The sequence below is a fragment of the Ovis canadensis genome, chromosome 3 (assembly GCF_042477335.2).
Source record: "Ovis canadensis isolate MfBH-ARS-UI-01 breed Bighorn chromosome 3, ARS-UI_OviCan_v2, whole genome shotgun sequence".
Classification (NCBI taxonomy): Eukaryota; Metazoa; Chordata; class Mammalia; order Artiodactyla; family Bovidae; genus Ovis; species Ovis canadensis.
The window spans coordinates 145,096,529-145,115,101 of record NC_091247.1 but is presented as its reverse complement, the minus strand read 5'-3'; the positions used below and the strand labels follow the sequence as shown (position 1 = coordinate 145,115,101).

The window sequence follows — 18,573 nt, the reverse complement described above, 5'->3', positions numbered from 1 at the left end:
CGGCACCCTGCTTTGATGCAGCCCTTCTCTCTCCTGTGAGGAAAGAACATGACCTGAAAAACGCCCCCATATCAAATTGTCTGGCTTCTCCAGCAATGTCTTTAAAAAGCACTGCTGTGAGAGTGCAGCATTAGACACCAAGGAATAATAATTCCCAATACCATTTCCGGCATTGGTTAGAATATATTTTGGAATCTTCCCAGAGCAAGTTCTTTTATCTCAGTAGCTGACCATGCTCTCTGCCTAAAAGAGCTGCTTATCATTATGCAGAAACATTTTTCTATTCCCCTACAACACACATACACTCACACACATACAAAACTCTTCTATCAAATTGTAAGTGCCTGAGAATAGGAAAGGATTATGTCCTCACCATCTTTGCATACTTGGCACCTTAGTATATGAATGTATTTTATGAAGGCTGACCCCTATAACATTCACTTAGATGGATACTTATTATATACATAAATTGAACAAATACTCTTTCTCCACCTCTCTTAAATTTTAGAATGTCAGAACTAACATTCTCAGAAACTTTCCTTTCCCCTTTTGCTACTCTTTCTGGACTTCCATGTGAACTTTGCTAGAATGGTTTGAAGAGGATGAGAAAGACAGGAAAGCAGCGTTTACTTAGCCCAGGAAAAGAAGATTTAGAGGTGTCCCAGTCATAGTCACAAGGTCATGATTAATGAGGCCAATATAGGTATTTGAAGGGATTTTCTGAGCCAGCACAACCTCTTGTTCCATCTGTACACTCCCAACATCGGTCCATAAATCCGCAAGGTCACGTCCATTACCTGCCAGTCATAAAGCTGAATTTCCGATGAGGACATTCAGCACATGTTCATCAATGCAAGTGTCAGCACATAAACCCAGCGGCTGCGAAGGAAGGACTACACTGTGCAATTTTCCACTCCTTCCTTGGAAAAGGGGCCATTCTCACAGACTTGACCTATGGCCAATGAAAGATTATTAATAGAAACTCTTGAATCCAGTGCTATTCATAAATACTCTTTAAGGCAAGTTATTTTCGTGCATAAAGGACTGTTTTTTCTAGCAATCATTAACATTTTATTTCCATTTTGCATGTCATTAAAGGCTAGAGTAATATTCAGAACACTCAAGAAAATCATATATGGAAATAAATGAAAATTATTTTGTGAGCGTGTTTGGTTCACTTGCATATTATGTGCCTGTCTTTTCTGGTTCAGTAATATGATTTATTTTGTAAACATGCCAGTTTTTACAGACTCAGTCATTGTTAATGTAGAAGCTGAATCATTCATCCATCAGTTAATACACTTATTTTCCTTTTCTTTCTCTATATGTTTATCATCATATTAGAAAAATATTCGGAGTTCTTTCATTGTGGGTACTTCTCCCATTTGGTTGTGTCATTTGGTTCACAAGTAATATGGTGAAGCTGTTATAAACTTTGTGATGTTTCATATTTCTATTCATAATATTGAGTCAAAAACCTTGAGTCATGTTAAATCCTTCAATATCTGAAATCAGATGCCTCCCATATGAGAGGTAAACGGAGAGTCTGGAAAGGGTCAGATAGAAAGGAAACTTCTTCTGACCGTGAGAAAGGCCAGTCAGACTTTGAAGTCTAGTAGTAGACCTATAGGAATCTACTTTTAAGTTATTTGATCATCTTGTTTCAACAAGAATCTAGTTTATCCCATCTTAGAATATAATCACCCAGGATATTGAGTTCATTTTAATGTATTAACTTGTTAGGCACATCTCATTATTTGTTCCAGATATCTTTAAGGAAAAGAAATGTAGAGTACAGTAAACAATATTACATAGAGCCAGACTGTGATTTTAGGGAGGGAGTGCATTAACTGAGAAGAGAACTGAATGCTAGTCACTAAGGTATTGCCAATGAGTTGAATGGTTCTGCTATTTAATTTGGTTTTCTTCTGCCTCAGTTTCCCCTTCAGTAAAATGAGATTCTTCCTCTGACTGAAATCTCACTCTAAGGCTCATTAACCTTTTTTTTTTATTATTTCTCTTTTGACCCAAATGTGTGACACTAAACATCCCAATTATGATACATTTAACAATTTACTATTCAGTAGTACTCTTGCCTGGGAAATCCCATGGATGGAGGAGCCTGGTGGGCTGCAGTCCATGGGGTTGCTAAGAGCCTGACACGACTGAGCGACGTCACTTTCACTTTTCACTTTTCACTTTCATGTATTGGAGAAGGAAATGGCAACCCACTCCAGAGTTCTTGCCTGGAGAATCCCAGGGACGGGGGAGTCTGGTGGGCTGCTATCTATGGGGTCGCACAGAGTCGGACATGACTGACGACTTAGCAGCAGCAGCAGCTATCTTGTATTAAATGCAATAATTATTATCGGTTGCCATAATATTTCCTTTTCTTACTTTATCATTGGAGAAAGCTGAATTAAAAAGAAGAGTTTATTATGAATTATTTCTAAAAAAACTCAGAGAAATAATTTGTTATAGACAATAGCTCCTATCTAAGCCACTATGCTATTGACTTTCTGGTTATACCCAAGAAACTTTAATTGCTCTTACCAAAAGATGAGCATATTTCCATGTGGAGATTTTCAGACAGAATGTATCAGACAATGTGAGTAGAACAAAGAGCTTTTGACATGTTTTGCCCTTTTTTTTTTTTTTGGTGCAGTTTCACATGTCTTTACTGTCATAAAAATAATCATCAGTGGAAGGAAAATAGATCATTTGACCATTTCCCCTCCCTCTCCTCCCAATTCTGCATTGAAAACATTCCAATCAAATGAGCGGTGATGTCAGAAGGAGATTCTAGATTTCCTTTCAGAACCAACACATAATGGGCTAAACCATAAAATTGCCACTGATGGTCAGAAATGATTGACTGCTGACAGTTTCATATGGCTCCAGTCAAGGAGCTTTGAGTTTGTATTCCAGCCCTGAGAGTCACTTGCATATCAGCTCAGGGCAGTTACTCAATGTCTGAGTCTTGGTTTGTGAAGTAGGAATAACACCCACTTTGGAAGTTGATGCAAAGCTTAGCAATGTATAGAAACACTGTCTGGTGAGAATAAATGTTCAAGAAATAATTAATGGCACAATATTATAATCGATGTAAGTAACTTAGGGAGTTTCTTTCCTGGCCCTTTAGTAATTTCCACATATATGGCAAAGGCGATAGTTGCTATGGTAGAGAGAAATGGAAAATGTTTACTAGACACGATTTTGAAAGCCCCAATAGCTTTAAAAGGCCTTCCATTCCTGTCCTGTATGCATTGGTATGTCCTAGTAAGGTCACAGATAAAGTGTGACATATACTCAGTGGAGTAGCTAAATAGGAGATGTACTGAAGCAAATCAAGAACAGAGTTAAAAAAAAAAAATCAAAACACTGAGCAAACATTCTTAACTTTTGGCAGAGGAACTGGACTGCCCAAATCCCCATGACTCTTAGGGTTATTAATAGCGACTCGTTTTGCCATATTTGGGGCAGTTATATACTTATATATCATGCAGCATGTGTGAGGCTTTGAAGGCTCGATGGCCTTTTGGAAAATGTGTTCCTCTGGAGCAAGGAGGAGGCCGTGTTGTCATCCGTGTCACATCTGCCAGGCTGCACTCGTCACAGGCTGAGGACCAGCCAGGCCCTGCAGCGCTGCCTGGAATGCGGCTCCATCTGCTTGGCCAGAGCCATGATGAAGTCACCAGTTACGCAACAGTAGTAATTTGCAGCTATTTATGACCATTTTAATAGCTAAAGTCTAGATTAGAAGGCTGTGTTTACATGCCGTGCAGCAGAATGGTTCCGTGAATCATTCCTGCAGTAACTTTTGGTCAAACCAATCAACCAAGTAATGAAAAACCAACCAGTTGATCCTGAGGCTGAGATGAACAGGTCTCCAAATTAGTCTCCACTTACTTGATGCTCCTCAAATCTGAGGCTAAACAGACTCTGACAAATGTTCACATGTTGAGGTTTGGGGAAGTCATTCTGCCTTACCCATGATTTAATTTAAACTTGAGGCTAACCAAAATAGCTTGTTTGTAGCCTATCAAATGTTCACTTCACATGGACTTTAATTATTAAGGAAAAGGGCACATTGACCAAAGGTAAAGAATGTCCATGTTAGAAATTAAGGCCTAATGCCCTCCATCCTAGGATGCAGTTCTGGTCTTCCATCCCTGATAAGACTGCCTTCCCAGGAGCCAAGGCCATACTGACTCATTGTGTACATGCTGGTCTGTTCTTTTTTTAAAAAAAAGAAACCTTGAAAAAAATGTAACCCTGACTTGTTTAATGTTCTTTGTTCTGACAAGATAAAAAACTGTGTGAGAAACCTTGCTTTTCTGGAGCAGTTTTTCCCGAGTAATCTGGGAAGCTGACTTCTGGGCTAGTTTGGTTCAAATAAAACTCTTTTCTATTCTTATTGTTGATTATTTTAGTTGACAACTCCCCTCCCTGCCCATGCACACAGCCTCCCCTCCGCTGCCCTCCCAGCAAACTAGGGCCCTGCAAACCCTATCCCTTCAAAATATTCAGAACCCTAAGACATAAAGTGAGTCAGCAGAGTTTTGGAAACTCCTGAAGAGTGTCTGTAAACAAACTGTACTTCAGAAAATGTCTATTTGGGGCATGTATTTATTTTTCATTGTCACTGCTCTGTTATGTGACTTCAATTAGTGACCCTGACAGCTCATTTGCATCAAGATCAGTAAAACACTCATTTGTCTGTTTCCACTGACTAGAGGTTTTAGTTAATTATCACTTCCTGACAGCCGGAAGGTCAGGCTATTTCCTTTTGTTTCACATGGCAGTTAATCCCCTCATTAAGGGTGATGGAAAATGAATAATTAAACTTTTGCCATTTTCTTATTTCAGGTAATGAGAGGCCCTGAGATCCCAGAGGTACCATTCGAGAAGCCTGGGATGTGTTGAGGACTCTGCTTCCTGCAGACACGTGAGTTTCTCTCCTCTGGTTTTATGGTAAACGGCGACCCACTCCAGTGTTCTTGCCTGGAGAATGCCAGGGACCGGGGAGCCTGGTGGGCTGCCGTCTATGGGGTCACACAGAGTCGGACACGACTGAAGTGACTTAGCAACAACAGCAAAGTTAAGCTAAGGTTCTTCCCCTAAATGAAAACAACTTTGCCACTCACTAGCTATGTGACTTGGGGAAAGGCAGCTCACCTTTGGACATGAAAGTTTTTCTCATTGTAAAAGGGAGAGAATAATGTCCAGCTTAGACACCTGTTGTAAGAATTAAATGTATGAATGAAAGGTACAAACAGAAGGCCTGCCACAGGGTAAGAGTTCAATCAATGTGAATGAATTAGTGGACCTCCCTGGTGGTCCAGTGGTTAGGACTCCCTGCTTTTGCCTCCAAGGGCCTAGGTTCTATCCCTGGTCAGGGAACTAAGATCCTGCATGCTGTGGTGTGGCAAAAAACCAAAACCAAAAACAATGTGAATGAATTATGTTATCACTTTCAGTATCACCCTGAGCAAATCACCTTCTGAATGTTGTGGTTATCAGGCCTCCATCAAACCTCTCCTTTCGAGACCTTGCTCACACCTGGGTCAAAAGTTTACTTTGACCCACTGGGGCAAAAATTAGGTTTAATTGCCTTAGGCTCAGGAGAAAAAACCCAGGTCTTAGGGAATTCAGCTTTTACCCATCCCCTTCTAATTACTCCAAAAGATTAGGAGAGAGAGGGAAGGAGACGGTGGTAAAAAATAGAAGGACACTGATTTCAGGACTCAGAAGATTGCACCTGGTGAGAGAAGGTGCCTCTGGCCCTTCTTGGGGTTCTTCATCTCACTGGAAGTTGGCTCACCCTTGGGCCTCGTAGTCCTGTTCTGTTGAGACTAGTCAGGAGACTACCTTTGTACTTAGAGTCCTCTCTCACCCAACCATGCTTAGGGGGCCTATAAGCTTTTAAGTGCTGACTAAAAGTAGACTAGCCCTACTAAGGAAAATCACGGCCCCATGAGGAATACTTTCGAGACTATTGAGCTAATTTTTCTTGCTACACCAGGCAGTGGACTATACAAGGTAAGGATAGTGCTCTCCAAGATGTAGAGTTCTGGGAAAGCTCCACAGAGAAAAGGTGATCTCCACTGGGTTTTGAAAAACTGATAGGATTCAGATGCCAGAAAAAAAAAGAGGGAAGATGGTCCAAGTCAGTAAAGAAAATGAGCAAAGTGGGAAGGGTCTGGGATGTGCCTGGAACTGGGAATCTTCCCAGAGACAGGACCATGGATTGTGTAAGGGAGTAATGGTAGCTGGGGTGCTCAGACAGACATGAACCAGTGAGCATGTGTTCCAGGGTTGAGTCAAATCTTAAGACTTTGCCCTACAGTCAGGATACAGACATTGGAGTGTGGAAGCAAAGTGTGTTGGGATGTGCATGTGCAATGGGCGGAGCTAAGCTTGGTGGGAGGAGCCTGGGGTCTGGGGTAACTATGACCTGGGAATGAAAAAGAAAATAAGATACGCTGGGATGCTAATATGATTATATGCAAAGGGGATGGAGACCACTGCTCAACACTAAATTTAAAAACTGATTTTGTCAGTCATTATTGCTGTTTTATTCGCTAAGTCATGTCTGACTTTTTAACAACGTCATGGGCTTGTAGCCCACCAGTCTCCTCTGTCCATGGGATTTCCCAGGCAAGAAATACTTGAGTGGGTTGCCATTGTCCAGGGGATCTTACCCACCCAAGGATCTAACCTTGTCTCCTGCAGTGGCTGGCAGATTCTTTTATCACTAAGCCACGAGGGAAGCCAAATTTTGTCATGCTTTAGTCAAATTTATCCAAGAATACTTTTCTCCTTTAAAAAGTTCTCATAAGAAGCAGCTCTAAAACTGCTTCCGGAGGAATAAAGGCCACAAGGGGAAAGTGAGTGGAGTGCGAGTGATTGAGAGAGCGACACAGTACAGGTGTCTTTTGAAAAAACACATTAGGAGTTGTTGCTTTGATGAGACAAGTACAATCTCATAGTCATTTCATTCCCTCATCAATGTTGGGAAATACTCCCTGTGTCGTCCCTTAAAGAGTAGAAAAACATCTTAACAATGATACAGTTAGCAAGTTTTATGATTTTTAACTGAAAAACTTAGAAAATTAAACCTGGACGAGAACTTAGATAACCTTTCATTCTTTTACAGATGGAGAGACGGAACCAGAGGGCAACCCACCAGGAAAGCCACTGAGCTGTGTGCACCAGGCCCATCACTCAAGGTAACTGCTTTGCCGCGTGGTCTGAGCTCTTTCTGCTTTGCTGCCTGAATCCCCAAAGACCATTTTATTGCTGATATGGAAGAGTTGGTGCTTTCCATTTTTTCTTTCTAAAGTCAAGAACTCTTTTATCAGATAAATTCCTCACATTTCTCCTTACTGCATACTTTTTTCCTGTTCATGGAATTAAGTCTTTCATTGTGAGGTAACCCTTGTGTTGAACATACCTTGACTTATGGAGGTGTTACTGTGGGATGGAAAGTGGAATCGTATGGGACACTGTCTTGGCCAGCCCTCTCAACTGGTGTTTGAGGTCAGGCTAGGTGACAAAGCATCAGCAAAATGCTGGCCCTGAACTTACCTGTGTCCACGCTGATTGTCCTCCCAGTTCCTTGGAGGGAAGCATGGCACTGCCCACCAGCGAGTCACATGAGTCAATCACTGCCCTCTCCCCTCTGCATGAGTCTCTAGCGGGAAGGGGATGGGGACCTAAGATGATTCTAGTACCAATTCCAACATGAGATGGGGTTTCCCTTGTGTGCGTGTGTGTGTGCTAAGTTACTTCCATCAGGTCCAACCCTTTTCAACTCTATGGACTGTAACTAGCTAGACTCTATCCATGGGCTTCTTCAGGCAAGAATACTAGAGTGGGTACCATGCCCTCCTCCAGGGGTTCTTCCTGACCCAGGGATCGAACCCACATTGGTAGGCAGGTTCTTTACCACAAGTGCCACCTGGGAAGCCCATACCACCAGGCAATTCTCAGTCACCCCCTGGAGGTCCTACAACTCAATTCTGACACTATTTCCCTGGAGATAGTATCAGACCCCACAGCTAAGGGCTCAGTCCTACAAGACTGCCACCCCCCACCTCCCACTCATCTTCTCCAGATGGCAGTTACAGGTCCAGGTTGTCCGCTGGGCTTCTGAAGCATCAGCTGTAGATTGAGATTCCAACTACCCTCTCCTTGGGTTCGATTAATTTGCTTGGGTTCGATTAATTTGCTAAAGTGGCTTACAGAACTCAGAGACACACTTTACTTGCTAGATCACCAGTTTTATTATAAAAGGATATAACTCAGGAAAAGCCCAATGGAAGAAATGCTTAGGGCAAGATATGGAGAAAAAGCGCAGACCCTCCGTGCCCCCTCCAAGGCTGCTACTCTCCCCTCATCTCTACATGCTCACCCACCTGGAAGCCCTGCAAGCCCCCTACTATTTTTATATGAGTAGGCTTTTATATTGTGGAGGCTTACTCACATAAGATCAATGATTAACTCCACTTCCAGCCCTGCTTTCCTCTCTAGAGAAGTGGTGAGTGGGCTGGGAATTCAAAGCTTCTACTCATGGCTTGCTCTTTCTGGTGACCAGTCTCCATTCAGGAGCCACCCAGAGTCGCCTCATTAGAAATAAAGATGCCCCTAGTGTGCCTGTCACTTACGAATTTACAAGGGTTTTAGGAGCCCTGTGTCAGGGATGGGGAAAAAAGCCAAATGTGTATTTCCTATTATAAATCGCAATATCATTGGGCCCCTCCTCTGACCTCACAGAAGTCTTGGTTTCCTACAGAGTACCCATAGGCCTCAAAATTCCTCATTCTCCACCTTTCTTAACATGCTTCTCTCTGTGTGTTAACAGCCGCACTGAGTAGCCAGTGTCCTGGCCTGACCTCAGGCACAGGAAGTCCTGGCCACCAGAAGCTGTAAGCTTAATTAACAGAAACTCAAACAGTTGTATTTTATTAAAATGTTTTATTAAAGTGTACATAGGGCAAGAGCATGTGTATTCAAGAATCTTTGAAAGGCTTTAATTTTTAGCACGACCCAGTGACGTACCCAAGTGGTGTGTTTTCGTCAGTGTGTTGCTCCATTAAACACAGGCCAGTAATGAGATCTCTCTGGATGTCTGGCTTGATGGTATTTCCATCCAAAAATTGGATCAAATAGAAATATAATGATAGGTGGTAGGTTTCTTCAGCCAAATTCAGGTTTTCACATGTTATAAATATTAGCTTTTTCTGTAAACTTTAAAATTTTCAGAATTAGCTAGAATTTTGAATCTTTTATGACCACCTTAAATTTTTATTTTTTGCTCATCAGATCATTATTTTTCGGTATTATCATGTTTCTGTTCTGGCAGTTTCCTGGTGAGGCGAGTTGGATCTTCTAATTCCAGGTATTCATCTCACTTCCTCTTTCTTTCTGTCAGTGTTTCTTAACCTATGATTCTTCAGCTAACTTTGGAATCATCTGGTGGTGACTTACACTGAGCCCAGAAAAGGTTGAGTTGATTCTTTATTCAGACCTTCACAGGATGTGTTGGATGCCAGCTGTATGCCAGGAATGGTCTAAGTGCTATGGAAATCATGGTGAATAAAAAAATAGCCCTGCCTTCATGAAGTTTACATTCCAGTTGGGCAGACAAGCAATTATCAAATGATCATACAATAAGCATGAAAATAGTAACAAACGGGATAAAGGAAAAAATTACTGGTAAGTTAAGACCTAATTTCCAGTGGTTACAATGTTATTAGTTAGGATTCTGTCTTTGAGAATCTATTTAAACTATTTTTTAAAAAACTAAAATTGATGAAAACCAAAACAAATGTAAATCTTACAAACACATTTTCATTATACTGTAATGGCCATTTATCATTTTCTGCCCAGCACTTCTTTCTATTTCTTATGGTAATGAAGCCCACTGCAGCTCTCAGGAATGGTGATGTGATCCAAAAGAGGACAATTTGAATCCTTCTGCAGGATTTGCTGTTGGGAAGACTTTCTCCATGTTGATCTCAGAGGGGAGGGGATGTGAGTTTGAGATGCTGTTTTCCATGCTCTTCTCCCCTCAAGCTCTCCACTGGCACCTCTAAAGTTGTGCAGAGTGAAGCCAGCCTGCAGAGATAGGCAAAGACAAGAGAATCCCAGTGGGGGTTCCTGGCCTTGGATCAGTCTTCATGGATTTTTCCATGGTTCAGATACAGACTGCAAATTCCTATTTCCAGCTTTAGTGAATTTGAGTCCATTTCTGCCACTTGCTAATGATGAGTCCACATTAACAGAAAGCAAGCATTTCATGCTGTAAAATTGTCTTAAGGTGGCTGGGCTGCCTGGGCATATCTTCCAATGAATCCATTGAAGTTCTGATTTCCTTCCTTAATCTCCTTAAAGCAACATTTCTATACACAGTGTACACAAATTCTTTGTCTGAGGGCAGTGGGAGAAAGGGGATGCCATCAGTCTTGATGATCAAGTCTTCATTGTTGATTCATATTCATGAGAGATTCCTGAAGTTCTGATTGGTGAATGCCCATGCCAGATGTCAAAGGAGTTACCATATTGCATCATGTGAAGAGGCTGGGGATCTTTTTTTAACTTTGTGTTTTGTATTGGGATATAGCTAATTGATGAACAATGTTGTGCTAGTTTCCTGTGAACAGCAGAGGGACTCAGCCATTCATATACATGTATCTATTCTCTCTCAAATTCCCCTCCCATTCGGGCTGCCATGTAACATTGAGCAGAGTTCCATATGCTGTACAGTAGATCTTTGTTTGTTATCCATTTTACATACTGCGGTGTGTACATGTCCATCCCAAACCTCCTAACTATCCCTTTCCACCCCCGACCTTCTCCCTGGAGGCTGGGGATCTTTGTGGAGTCCAAGTCTTGCTCATCTCCATGGAACATTGCCTGCCTTTCTGGGACAGTCTATGGGACAGGATTGCAAACATTCTGCTCTAGGAGGAAGGACGGAGAAGGCAATGGCAACCCACTCCAGTACTTTTGCTTGGAAAACCCCATGGACGGAGGAGCCTGGTAGGCTACAGTCCATGGGGTCGCTAAGAGTTGGACACGACTGAGCAACTTCTTTTCATGCATTGGAGAAGGAAATGGCAACCCACTCCAGTGTTCTTGCCTGGAGAATCCCAGGGATGGGGGAGCCTGGTGGGCTGCCGTCTATGGGGTCACACAGGGTCAGACACGACTGAAGCGACTTAGCAGCAACAGCAGCAGCAGGAGGAAGGGGGTTGTTCTCTCTTCTTCCCAAAGGGATATAGGGGGAACTGATAGCTGGCCTTTAGGGTCCCAATTTCAGCAGATATATTGGGGGCAGACTCCCTGAGGTTTTGACCATTTTCCCAGAAGAAAGAGAGGGTGCAATGGATCCCGTTAGAGCACCAGGGACAGGCGCAGTATGGCCCCTGACTTCAGCTTGGCAGAGAGACCAGGTTCCAGCAGGGGGCAGCAGTGACAGCAGAGGCCTCTTCTCCAGTGAAGGTAGCGCAGGGATTTCGGCTTAGTCATTGGAGTCAGCAGCCTGGGGTCAGCATCCCATACATAAGCTGGTACCTCAGGGATGTGTTCAGACGCAGTGTCTCCTAAAAGAGGAAGCTGGTGGAAGAATATGTTTTCACTCCTCAAAACTCATTTACATGCAGGTGACACCGTTCTGCCAGTTACAAGCTACATGTCCTCACGAAAGACATTCGAACTCTCTAAACCTCATCTTTCTCATATGTAAATAGGAATAAAAATAATAATTACCTTACTAGATTGTTGGAAGTTAAAATGCAAATATGAGAGAATGAAGTGCTAGCCTGGTACCAGCAAGTACTCAAGAAATAGTGTGAGATGCACAGCCTGCAGCCGAGCTGGTGAAAAGGTTACCACCCAGGAGCACAGAACCTGAGGACTTGCTACCTGGTGACGAGGAATCCAGGGTGGGGAGTGGGTGAGCGTTGCTGTCTGCAGTTGAGAACACAGATCCATTGCTGGAGTGGGCTCTGGAGCACATGGAGGAAGAGCAGCCCAAACACTGCTGAGCTTCTCAGGAGGTGATCCATACACACTCGGCAGAGACCTAAGACAAGAGTTAGGAGCTTCTCAGGAGGTGATCCATACACACTCGGCAGAGACCTAAGACAAGAGTTAGGAGCTTCTCAGGAGGTGATCCACACGCACTCGGCAGAGACCTAAGACAAGAGTTAGGAGCTTCTCAGGAGGTGATCCACACGCACTCGGCAGAGACCTAAGACAAGAGTTAGGTACTTGGTGTACAGAAATTTTGCTTCAGGGAGATTGAGGAAGAAAATCAGAGCTTCAGTGGGTTCATTGGAAAATACGCCCCAGCAACCCAGTCAACCTAAGAAACTTTTACATGAAGAGCTTACCTTCTGTATTAATGTGGACTCATCAACAGCACGTAGCAAAATGGATTCAAAGTCACTTAAGCTGGAAATAGGAATTTAAGTCGCCTGTATCTGAAGCATGGAAGAAGCAACAAAAGACTGATCCAAAGCTAGGAACTCCCTCCTTGATATTCTCTTTGTTTAGGAACTGAGTGGAAGGCAAAATAACAGAGTTGATGAAGAACAGTGAGTCTTTCCCAACGACTTCCTTGCCAGGACCTTTTGTACATTCCTCCTCAGAGGCTGTTTGGAAGCAACACATGTCCTAAATATGCCTTGGGTTCCCTTTTCCCCATATCTTTGCCAACCCTGCATGTTATCCATTTTTCACTTTTCCTAATCTGATAAATCAAGCTGCGGTTTAATTTTCAGCTTCCTGACCACTGAGGCTCTTTTCAAATGTTTATTGGGCTTTTGTATGTCCTCTTAGATTTCCATTACTTGACTTTTACAACAGAATATAATCATCTTTAGGATCTCTCCTGTTGTTTCATTTCTGTTTTCTCCTCTGCTTTAAACGTTGTCTCTGATGAACCTCTTTTAGGAGTGTATCATACTTCAAAGCACACACCGACTTTGTCTTCCTTTGGCAGATTTCCGGTAATAGGTAGAATCCTTTCATCTTTTGGCTTCATCACCATTCAGATACTGAAATGAAAACTAAAATAAATTTGCCAGTTTGGCTTTAACCTCAATTTAAATCTTTCTTGGTTGGATAAAAATCATCCACTTGATAGTATTTGATGTATTCGCACTTTGTAAAGATCAGAGTTGAAGGCAGAGTGCTGTATAAAGGAGTTTCAAAAGGTTTAGAGTACTAGATTTAGGATTTTAAAATTCCTGTGTGCATCATTCCGCCAATTTCTGTATTACTTTCAGCAAATCACAATGGGAGTGAGGAGGAGGGTTAAGCTGTATCAGTGATTGTCAACTCTGGCTACACATTAGTTAACCTAAAAAACTTTGAAAACTACTGATGCCTACCCACTGGCCAGTTAAATCAGAATCTCTGGGCATGGGATCTATGCATCAGTATTTTTATCAAGAACCTCAAGTGGTTCTGATGGACACGAAGAATGGGAGTCACTAAATGGTCTTGTATATATCCCTTCTAGTAAGCATTTCTATGATCCTAAAATAGTTGAGCAGTGTGTGGAACCCTTGAGTGACTTTTAACCAAGTAAAATGGATATTCTACTTTATTTTCCACATAATGGAATGGAGTTTAGAACTAGCTTAAAAAATGGCTTGAGGGATATTTGCTAGTGGCTGAAATAGTTCATGAATCCTTTTACTTTTACACATCCTCTTATGGTGTTCATGCCTCCAAATGAATTGTTACCATGGGCTCTTGTTGAGCTAAAAAGTAGATAAACACACATTCAAGTTCATAGCAATATTATTCATAATAGCAAAAACATGGAAGTAACCCAGATGTCCCATCAACAGAAGAATGGATAAGCAAAATGTGGTATATACATATAATGGAATATTATTCAGCCTTTAAAAGGAAGGAAATTCTGTTTCCTTCGTATGTTACTATATGAACCTGAGGACATTTTCTACATTAAATGTCAGTTACAAAAAGAAAAAAACTGCATTCCTCTTACATGAAGTACTTAGAATAGTTACAGTCGTAGAGACAGAAAGTAGAATTGTGGTTGCCAGGGGCTGGGGGGATAGTGGGGATGGGAGGAGGTATTGTTCGATGGGTACATAGTTTCACTTTTGCAAGATGAAAAGAGTTCTGTGCGTGGATGTTGGTATTGGCTGCACAGCATGATGGATGTGTTTAACGCCTCTCAGTTGTGCACTTAAAAATGGTTAAGATGGTAAATGTTACGTATATGTGTATTTTACTCCAATAGAAAACATTTTTTAAGTAGATGAACAAAGAGAGATAAGCAGATGAACAATCTATCATGTAAATCACTGATTCAGAGAATGGCCTACAACCACTTCTTCTGTCCCCACTTAGTTGAGTTTAGAGCGTGTAAAGTGAGTTTTGCAGGTAAGGTTGTCAATGAAGAGGGAAGTTGTGTTTGCATTAAGATCCACTTCAATAAACAATCAGTAGACATTCAGCCAATCACTTGATTATGAATTGCAAGCACATTTCACCCAGAAAGTATTGGGTAATAGCTTGTGTAGTATTGGGTAATAGCTTGTGTAGTATTGGGTAATGTGTCCAGTATAGGCTCTGACCCAACTTTACTAACAAAATATGATACTCTCTGTGCAAGGAACTTTGAGTATTCCTGGGGAGACAAGACCCTGAAGACACAAAGATACTCTATAACATTCCTCTTTATTGCCTGGTAGAGACTTATAAGGGTTTCCCTGGTGGCTAAAGACAGTAGAGAATTCGCCTGCTATGTGGGAGACCTGGGTTCAATCCCTGGGTTGGGGAGATCCCCTACAGGAGGGCATGACAACCCACTTCAGTATTCTTGCCTGGAGAATCCCATGGACAGAGGAGCTTGGTGGGCTACAGTCCACAGGGTCGCAAAGAGTCAGACACGACTACACGACAGAGACTTATAAATGTAAGAGAAGCAGCCTCACGTGAAAGTCAAGTGAGGAAGGTGTCGGGAGCCTTCTGCATCTCCATTTGGGAGTAAAACCAATGCAAGGGTACTTTGAGCATGAAAACACAAGCTTCATTTTTAAATCAAACTAGCATTTTCTTTCAGGTAGTTATTGACCAGGCTGCTCTCTGGTGAGTCAATACCCAGCACATGGCAGAGGTTGGTCCAGTGTGAAGTTTGATTTCCCAGGCTATATAGTTTCAGTGAAACATGAGGTCAGAGCAGCAAAGATTTAAGCTCTTCAGCTCCCCCTCCACCAAAAAAAAAAAAAAAAAAAAAATGCAGCATGAAAGAATGTGCTAGTGTTCTTTGAAGTTTGACTTATATAACTTCAAATTTCAAAGAGAAATGCATTTTTCCTCCCACTGAATTCAGTTGCTTTAGAAGCAATCTGATTTTTTTTTTAATTAAATTTTGGTAGAACTGAAGAGTCCACTTAGCATTTGGGTTATCTTAGTAATATAAACCCAGGGACACTGTGAACCTCATATTTTGAGCCACAAGGACACAAAGATGAAGATGGTATCACATTGACCTAGAAGGACTCGCTGTAGGGAGAATCAGCTCCCACACAAAAGAGTGTTGTGAAGGACCGCCTCTTAAATGCTTCAACATGCCTCTGCTGGCTTTTCATGATAGAAGGAACATCTCTATGGTTTTCACTGACCCTCAGAGGAAACAAATGCTTATTAGATTTTTATTTATATGTATATATCTTTTTATATTTGTTTTAATTGAAGTATAGCTGATTTATAATGTTTCAGGCATATAGCAAAGTGACTCAGCTCTCTATATAAATTTCAGATTCTTCTCCATTATAGGTTATTGCAAGACGTTGAACATAGCTCCCTGTGCTATTCAGTAGGCCCTTGTTGCTCATCCACTTCATACATAGTAGTGTGTATCTGTTAATCTCAAATTCCTAATTTTCTCTTTGTGGTACTTTGGCCACCTGATGTGAAGCACTGACTCATTGAAAAAGACCCCAGTGCTGGGAAAAATGAAGGACAGGAAGAGAAGGGGGAGATAGAGGACAAGATGGTTGAATGGCATTACCAACTCAATGGACATGAGTTTGAGCAAACTCCAGGGGTTGGTGAAGGACAGGGAAGCCTGCTGTGCTGCAGTCTGTGGGGTCGCAAAGAGTTGGATACAGTCTAGTGACTGAACAATAATAATTTGCCCTTTCCCTTTTCGTAACCATAAATTTGTTTTCTATGTCAGTGAATCTTTCAATTTAATTTATATGTCTTTATATTTTGTTGAATTGTGGCAAAATACACATGATGAAGTTCATCATTCTAGCCATTTTTAAGTGTACAGTTTAGTGGCATTAGGGCTCCCTTGTGGCTCAGCTGGTAAAGAATCCACCTGCAATGCAGGAGACCTGGATTCGATTCCTGGGTGAGGAAGAACCCCTGGAGAAGGGAAAGGCTACTCACTCCAGTATTCTGGCCTGGAGAACTCTATGGACTGTATACTCCATGGGGTCACAAAGAGACACAACTGAGCGACTTTCACTTTCATTTTCTTTAGTGGCATTAGAACATTCATACTGTTGTGCAGCCATCACCACCATCTATCCGCAAAACTCTTTTTCATTTTGTAAAACTGAAACTCTGCATCCATTCAGCAATAACTCCCCATTGCTTCTTCCCCAGGTTCTGGCAACCACCATCCTGCTCTGTGTCTCTATGAATTTGACTCTTCTGGGGACCTCATATTAGTGGAATCATTTAGTATTTGTCCTTTCATAGCAGATTTATTTCATTCAGTGTAGTGGGGAGCCTGGTTGGCTGCCGTCTATGGGGTCACACAGAGTCAGACACAACTGAAGCGACTTAGCAGCAGCAGCAGCAGCAGCAGTGTCCTCAAGGTTGAGTTTTTTTAGAGAGCTAATATTTTCAAGTACTCATAAACAATCAATTGTACTTGTCCTAGCCAAGGTGGCTACACATCTTAATAGGAAGCTGCTTCTCAATGGTAAGAAGTACTGATAAGATATTCTGTGCATAGCTGAGGGAAACTGGCCTCACCCAAAAATTGTCTGAACCCATCCAAAGCTTCCCCAGTGGCTCCAAGGGTAAAGAATCTGCCTGCAATGCAGGAAACACAGGAAATTCACATTTGATCCCTGGGTTGGAAAGATCTCCTGGAGAAGGAAATGACAACCCACTCCAGTCATCTTGCCTGAGAAATCCCATGGACGGGGCGCAGGCTACAGTTCATGGGGTCACAGAAGAATCAGACATGACTAAGGGACCAAGCATCGCACAGCACAAGGCTCTATGAGCTCTCAAGGACCCCAGCGTGGCTCCTAATAACTGTTTGTGGAGGTCGTGAAGCTCTTCCACAAAAGGGAGAGAAAAGGCAGCCGGTCTGACTCAGAGCTGCCACGCCAGCCCCCAACCCACACGGCTCTGCACTTGATTACGGGTGTGTATAACCATCTGGTATGTGGGTTTAGCAGTAAGAATGAGAGAATCAGGCTCCCATATCACATGTTGCTATTATTTTATTTAACACTTGTTATGTGGCCAACACTGCACCAAGCCCAGCATAAACCTGGACTTATTTGAAAAAGTCTCTGTTATACAAGAGACACTTCTGCCAAACTTGCTACAGGGGATCAATTCCTCCAGGCCAATGTACAGTAGTCTCATTTCCTCACGCCTTTCAAATACAGTCATGATTGTTTAAATTCTGAAAGCTCTGCTATAGCATTTTTTTTTAAGTGCTATTTCAGTAAGAGTCTCGAGGCACATTTCACTGTAGTTCATTAGGTCTGTCTTGGAGGAGAATATATCCCTCCATATTCTACGGTGTTAGAAAATGAAGCAACCATTTCTACTCACTACATCCCTTGTGGTTTCTATTTAACAAAATAGTAATTTTGGCTGAAAGTTTATCTAGTGATTTTAATCACAGTCTATGTGTTAGACATTAGCAAATAGAAATCTGTGTTTTCTTCATATGAAAGTCACTTCGGAGTACATTATTTTACCAGACTATCTCCCAATGTTGTAATCCTTTAACTGAAAAGTTGGTAATATCGCATTACTTGCCAATATTTATAACAGACATAATACTTTCCTTTCTCTTATGCCTTTTGAAAGGGTCCACATTCTCCCCTGGGCTCCAGGGAGTACTGGAGTATGCAATCACCTTCCCCCTTCAATGGGGCTTCCCCTGTGGCTCACCTGCAGTGCAGGAGATGCAAGAGGCACAGGTTCTATCCCTGGATCAAGAAGATCCCCTGGAGGAGGGCATGGCAACCCATTCCAGTATTCTTGCCTGAAGAATCCCATGGACAGAGGAGCCTGGCAGGCTATGGTCCACAGGGTTGCAGAGTCGGACACAGCTGAAGTGACTGAGCACGCAAGCACGCTCCCTTCAACTGGGGGACTTAAGTTTCATTTCTACAGTAGAGAGCCTCAATCTGTAGTGAGCTTCCTAGGAAAGAGACAGTCTGATCTGCTCCCGGCACAACCTCCTGTCCTGCTGGCATAGAAAATCCTTCCCTTTCCTCTTAACTAATATTCCTGCTCTCTGGTACATTTGCCCTT

The 18,573-nt window shown here is 42.2% G+C and overlaps 1 protein-coding gene across 26 annotated transcripts in view; it reads left to right on the top strand.

Annotated features, from left to right (window-relative positions):
* PCED1B (PC-esterase domain containing 1B) overlaps positions 1-18,573 on the top strand; it is a 209,383-nt gene that overhangs the window by 20,055 nt on the left and 170,755 nt on the right. For all 26 annotated transcript variants that reach the window (XR_011255256.1, XR_011255251.1, XR_011255248.1 and 23 more), the window contains exons 2-3: positions 4,870-4,948; positions 7,160-7,232. The gene's annotated coding sequence lies outside the window, so the exon portion shown is untranslated. The remainder of the gene's footprint in view (positions 1-4,869; positions 4,949-7,159; positions 7,233-18,573) is intronic.